The 6677-nt window shown below is 36.4% G+C and overlaps 1 long non-coding RNA gene across 1 annotated transcript in view; it reads left to right on the top strand.

Moving 5' to 3' along the window:
* LOC139026155 (uncharacterized) overlaps window positions 1–6671 on the top strand; it is a 9598-nt gene extending 2927 nt beyond the window's left edge. The window contains exons 2-5 of the long non-coding RNA XR_011477868.1: window positions 5299–5417; window positions 5748–5847; window positions 6335–6460; window positions 6583–6671. This is a non-coding gene — a long non-coding RNA (uncharacterized lncRNA). The remainder of the gene's footprint in view (window positions 1–5298; window positions 5418–5747; window positions 5848–6334; window positions 6461–6582) is intronic.
* The last annotated feature ends 6 nt before the right edge of the window (window positions 6672–6677 follow it).

Here is a 6677-nt window from a genome sequence, read left to right as displayed (position 1 = left end):
ATTTTTAGGTCTTAAACGGACAAAGAATATAGGACACAACATACATGATTCCGTCAGCAGCCCAGACTTTGCCTGGCTGTACTTTTTGTTCTGTGGCCCGCTGTGGGGGTAGATGCTGCGAACAGACCTGGGCCTCATTTATACCGTGTGTATGTATTTCAAAAATGTATATAGAGGTCAAATATGCATACTTTTACTGCGGCACTAGAATGTTTTTCTCTAAAGCCAATATGTTTTCCATATACAGTGATTTTATTTGTGCCAATGTAATGGAGGAGTTAAGACAGCACACTATATTTTCAGACTCGTGAATGGCTTCCTGTGTAGGCTGTGCTACCTCTTTGAGTATGAAAATATCACAGAAAAGGTGAGGAATTTGGCAATGATCATGGAATATCTATATTTTAATTTTTTAACCTTTAAGCAGGGTAGTCCTGCAAAAGAGACATGGTTCAGCATATGAGCATGCATGAGCATCAATTAACTAAACATATTATATATAACACATATGAAAGACAAACAATCTACTAATTGTTGATTTCAACTGTCAAGTATGACCTCAGTGCAGATGAAAGGGGGAGAGAACAGATTCAAGCAATTGAGATACAGACAGCAATCTATGCAAAACACATTTTAATAATTGCTAGGAAATGGATGCCTATTTGTAATTTATTTAAAATGCAAAGATTAACAAAATAGTTTTCCTCTTCTCACTAACGTAAATGATTGCATCTAATTAATCTTACTGTGTATTGTTATGAATAAGCTGTCCGTCATATCCCTTTGCATAAAATACTAGTTTCCAATGCTATACTTCAACCACTAGAAACTTGTTGTAGCATTGTCTAAAGTTTGAGGGAAGTTGGGTTTTATTTTATGTCAAGTTCGGTTTTTATAAATGTCAACTTTTGCTTGAAAAAGCAAGTTTTTAGGGTTCCTTTTGTACGGTATGAGGTTTATATGTGCTGTGCTGTCTTTGGTAGAATGGACTTTGCTCATGTACAAGGCTACGTACCATAGAGGCAGCATTCTCTAATAATAATAGCAATTTCTGTTTCATACTTCTTCAACTAGTTAAACTTTCTGTGATTTAATTCAGGCAAGACTCATCATTTACATAATTGAAAAGTTTATTATGCTTCGATAGTTTCATTCACTATTGATGGTGGTACTGATAACTCAAGGGTGGCAGCCAACGTACATTACTATATTATGTTTTTAACTGGCAGTTGTATGCAATATTTAAGCGAATAATATATAGAGCTATTCTTACTGTGATGTACTAAACTAACATTAAGTTAACAGGTCAGTTATCTCGATACTTCACACTAAGACTTCCAAGATCCAGTGTGTGGGTCTTCCAGTGAGTTGAGAGGAATGAGGAACATGGACAGTTTGAAAGCTTCATATGGACTGTAAGTGAAACATTTGATTTGCATTTTGTGACTTAGCATCTTTTGTTACTAGCCTCGTACGCTGCTGAAACAAAGTACACTTGTGAGATCAGGATGGTTGTATGAGGCTATCTTTTACGCACAGAAATTCTGGTATCAACAGCACTCACTCACAGTAGACACATATTTTCAAGTCGTTTAAAATGTTTCTACATTGATTAATATTTGAATATGTGGATATTTAGTTAGGGAATTTTATACTAGTTTTTAGTTTTATGAATACACATCAGTTTCAATTTTAGTGATTAGTGATTTTTCTCTTCTTCTAGATACTATATCTGTGGTGCTTGAACGATTGGATCTGTTTGCATGTGGTAGAGCGAGTCAGATAGTGGGATGATGCTGCCCAATGTGTCACCAGGTAAGGACGTCTTTTTAACATCATATGGGATCATTTAGACGTTAATAATCAATCAACCTAACAGAAAAAACTGACATTGGTGTTCTCATTCCCAGGATAATAATGTCCATAGGCATTGGTACTGAATTACCAGCACAGCTGTGTGCAGCTGTGTTGAATCTACTTTCCTGTGATGAGCCAATGGTCTCATAAATGCAAAGTGTGTACACTGTGATCAGGTAAGAGTGGTGCTGTGTGTTGCCTGAAGCCAGACACAAACCGCTGATATGTTTAGTCTGTTGTTATGGCTATGAGGATATGTCAGTTGTATTACATAGATAGATAATCCATGTTTTCTCTTATAGGTTTGGGTTGAAGGTAAAGCACATGTAGACCTTCATCGACCTGTCTGTGGGAACTGAGGGTTCTACTGTCTAGACCTCAACTAGGAGGTTTGTAGGCAGCCCAGAGACACAGCCGCTGTTGAACCTGGTTTTATTCATGCAAGCACCGGTTGGTCTTCTGTCTCACTCATAGTACTAATTGTGTTGTCATACATTCATATGAGTCAAGTTTTTATTTCGATTGTGAAGCATCATTACAGTTTATGAATTAAAATAGAGGGAACAAATGCAATTTTATTAACATTTCAACATGTATTTGTGGTCGGACAACATCTACAGATACTGTGGTGGTTCTGATGCGCGTAAAATACTTATTCATATGGATCATTTAACATTTGTCAAAACAAGAAGTCAGTGTGGAAATGATTAGTTGGTTAAGTTTATTCCTGAAGATATAGAATACATTAATAATACTCTCAAATGGACACTTTAAAGATAAACCATCGCCTTCCGTTTTCTGTTTTAACAGATGTGAATTCTTGAAATAAAACAGGACTGCCTTTGGTCGGATTCAGGAATGGCGGAGTTAAGGACCTCACTCATAGTTGGAATTCATAGCTGGTGTGTCTCATATGTTTTTTTCTGATGCCATATGCTGGTGTTTTTTATTTATGGCAAACCAGAGAAATGGTGAGAACAAGACACAATAGGTAAAGATTGACTGGAATTGTATTTGTGACGGGATTTCATGGTTTTCATTGCCTGTGATATTCAGTTTACTTGTGAATTGTCTATGGTTCTCTTCTCATAGTGTAGCTTACTACTGAGTTTGTTATGTATGGTTACATGGTTAAGTTTTATTACAATATTGGCATCTGTCTTTTTTAAATAGACCGCTAAATACATTACACAGGTATGTTTGGAATCTATGAACATTTGTTATAGATTGTTCTGACTTTGTGATTTTCTTCTGACTGAGATTTTAATTTATTGGGACGTTTCCAACGAGATTTGCCTTAGTTTTGGAATAAAAAGCATTTTAAATTGGAAAAGTTTCATTGAATGCGCTTCTTAGTCTATCAGGACTGATGTAATACTTGTCCGGGAAACTGGCCAATGTGTTTAACTATTCTGACTTCATTTGATAGGCATCAGATCAGGAAATACCAATGCTGTTGGGGGAACTGGAAACGGGTAAGGACACTTCAAGGTTTACTAAATTGTGTACAGAATAGAATTTCAACATATTTGATAAGTTAAGTGTAATATGTCTATAACTTACGAATGTAAGACCTAATGATATGATAAAGAAATAGGACTAAGCTATTGTGTCTACAAAACATTGTAGAATGTAATGGATTATTCTGTATAAATTAAATGATTCTCCCAGGATTCAGCCTCCATCACAAGTCGGGACTCACTCTGAATCTGTGGTCCCATGGCTGGCTGGTCAGCCATCTATAGAGTTATCTTAACACTACATGTTAATGTTATATTGTAGATCTGGTTGGTATAACAGGATTCTATCAGCAATTCATTCGTAGTGTAAAGAAATGAAACCATTAAACCAACCTCCATTAGAGATGTGACTTCTAGATACCTGTTGGAGAGGACCACTGTGTTTTGTTCAATGGGGGATGTTTGAAACTTACTCATCCCTGAACTGTTTCTACTTGTGTCAGCGAAGTAGCCTTTTCATGTGGGCGCACTGGTAAAGATGCTTTCGGGAGGGAGGAAACATATCGTTCTGTACAGCCTACAGACCTGGTCTAAAATGAATGTGACATGTTGATGAAGTATAAATTAGTTCACTTTGCTAGGAACAGCTTGTCGGGAGGTGAGAACGCCTCTGCTCTCCAGGGAAAAGTCAATGTGTTCATAACTTAGGACCACAACGTCTGTCACCTCCCAGACTATGAACTATCTATGGACTTGATAATATTTGGATACACCAGTTACTGGAAACTGGTGCAGGATGCACTGGTCTAATTGTCCATTTGCTTGTGGTTTTTGGCAAGCAAGTCTCTTCTTATTGGTGTCCTTTTAGTAGTAGTTTCTTTGCAGAAAGTTCGACCATGGAGGCATGGATTCCGTAGTCTCTCTGAACAGTTGATGTTGAGATGTGTCTGTTTTGAACTCTGAGCATTATATTTGGCTGCAATTTCTGAGGCTGGTACTCTATGACTTATCCTCTGCAGCAGAGTTAATCTGGATCTTCTTCCGTGTCGGTCTCATGAGAGCAGCTTCATCAAAAGCGCTCTATGGTTTTTCGCGATGCACTTGATAGAACGCTTTCAAATGTTTCCGTATTGATGACATGCTTCATGTTTTTAAAGTTGAAGGACTTGTCATTTTCTTTTGGTTATTTGAGCTTTTTTGCATAATATGGACATGGTATTGGGGGAGAGAACAGATCCTCAAGCAATTGAGATACAAGACAGCAATCTATGCAAAACACATTTATTAATAATTGCCTAGGAAATGGATGCCTATTTGTAATTATTTAAAAATGCAAAGATTAACAAAATAGTTTTCCCCTCTTCTCACTAACGGTAAATGATTGCATCTWATTAATTAACCTGTGTATTGTTATGAATAAGCCTGTCCGTCATATCCCCCATTTGCATAAAATACTAGTTTTCAATTCTATACTTCAACCACTAGAAACTTTGTGTAGGCATTGTCTAAAGTTTGAGGGAAGTTGGGCTTATTTTTATGTCAAGTTCGAATTTTATAAATGTCAACTTTTGCTTGAAAAAGCAAGTTTTAGGGTCCATTTTGTACGTATGCACTGTTTATAAATGTGCTGTGCTGTCTTTGGTAGAATGGACTTTGCTCAATGTACAAGGCTTCGTCACCATAAGATGGCAGCATTCTCTATTAATAATTTGCCAATTTCTGTTTCATACTTCTCAAACTAGCTTAAACTTTCTGTGATTTAATTCAGCAAGATCATCATTTACAAATTTAAAGGTTATTTTTATTATGATTCAGTTCACTTTTATTCACATTGATGGTGGTGACTAACTCAGGGGTGGCCAGCCAACATACATTACTATATTATATTTATTAACTGCGCAGTGTATGCAATATTTAAGCAGAATATAATTGAGCTATTCTTACTATACAGTACACGTACTAAAATACATTAAGTCAACAGGTCTGTTCATCTCAATACTTCAAAACTCCTAAGTACTTCACAAATCCAGTGTTTGGGTCTTCCAGTGAGTTGGGGAGGAATGAGGAACCATGGCACAGTTTGAAAGCCTGATATGGACTGTAAGTGAAACATTTCTGATTTGCACATGTTGTGGCTTTGCATCTTTTTACTAGCCTTGTACGCCGTGAAACAGAATGTAAGCTCGTGAGATCAGGATGGTTTGTACGAGGCTCTTTTCACGCAACAGAAATTCCTGTCATCAAACAGCACTCAATTCACAATACGCCACCACATTTACAAAAGCCTGTTTACAATGGTTCTTCATAATTACATAATATTTGATTTGTGCATATTTTTGTTTGAATTTTCCTAACTAGTTCTGTAAGTTTTACAAATACACAACATCAGTTTCAATTTGAGTGATTAGTGTATTTTTTCTCTACCTCCAGATACCTATTCTGTTGGTGCTTGAACGCATTGGATCCTGTGTTGCATGTGGTAGAGCCGAGTACAGAATAGGGGATGAATGTTGTCCCATGTGTTTAAAAGGTAAGGACCGTCTTTACATGATATGAATCACCAGACATTAATACATCATCAACACTAACATATAACTTTTATCCTTCTAAACATTGAACCCTGTTCCACATATGATCCAGCCATCTATAAAATAGGTGATAGAGATTGCATAATGTGTAGGAATGGTAAGGACCTTGTGTATTTTTATGAAGGGTTAATTATAATAATAATTATATTATAATTAATTAATTATTACCTGATTTCAACGTCCGGGAAATACGTTTTTTTACCTTTCATTCAGGACCTAAATTGAAGCTAACTTCAACATTTGGAAAATATGTATTTTAGACATCTTTTCAACTTCATTTTGCTATTCTAGTTTTGCTGGGGCAGCAATTATTTTGTCTCGCCTAGGTCGGCAGAACGGCCAGGTTGATTATAATAAAATTCACAACAATAATAATTACAATAATAATAATACCAAAATATAATTATTTTCTGGTTTTCTTTTCAACAGGATATCATGTAAATAGTCATTGTACTAAATCTACATTCACCCCCTGTGAGCCCTGTATTGACTCCACGTTCCTTGATGAGCCCAGTGGTAAAACAACATGCAACAACTGTACCACATGTGATCCAGGTGAGAATTCTGTGTTCTGGGCATAAACACTGAGCTACTTTACTATATCAGCTGTTGTTTTGATGAAATACAACAGACTTTACATTTAGCTTCAGATACCAAGTGACATGTTTTCTCTATAGGTTTGGGTTTGATGGTAAAGCAGTCATGTACACCTTCCTCAGACACTGTCTGTGGGACACTGGAGGGGTTCTACTGTCTAGACCCAACTAAGGAT

Source organism: Salvelinus sp. IW2-2015, unplaced genomic scaffold (assembly GCF_002910315.2).
Source record: "Salvelinus sp. IW2-2015 unplaced genomic scaffold, ASM291031v2 Un_scaffold4026, whole genome shotgun sequence".
Lineage (NCBI taxonomy): Eukaryota > Metazoa > Chordata > Actinopteri > Salmoniformes > Salmonidae > Salvelinus > Salvelinus sp. IW2-2015.
The sequence above is the reverse complement of the archived record's forward strand: the minus strand, read 5'-3'. Positions and strand labels throughout refer to the sequence as shown.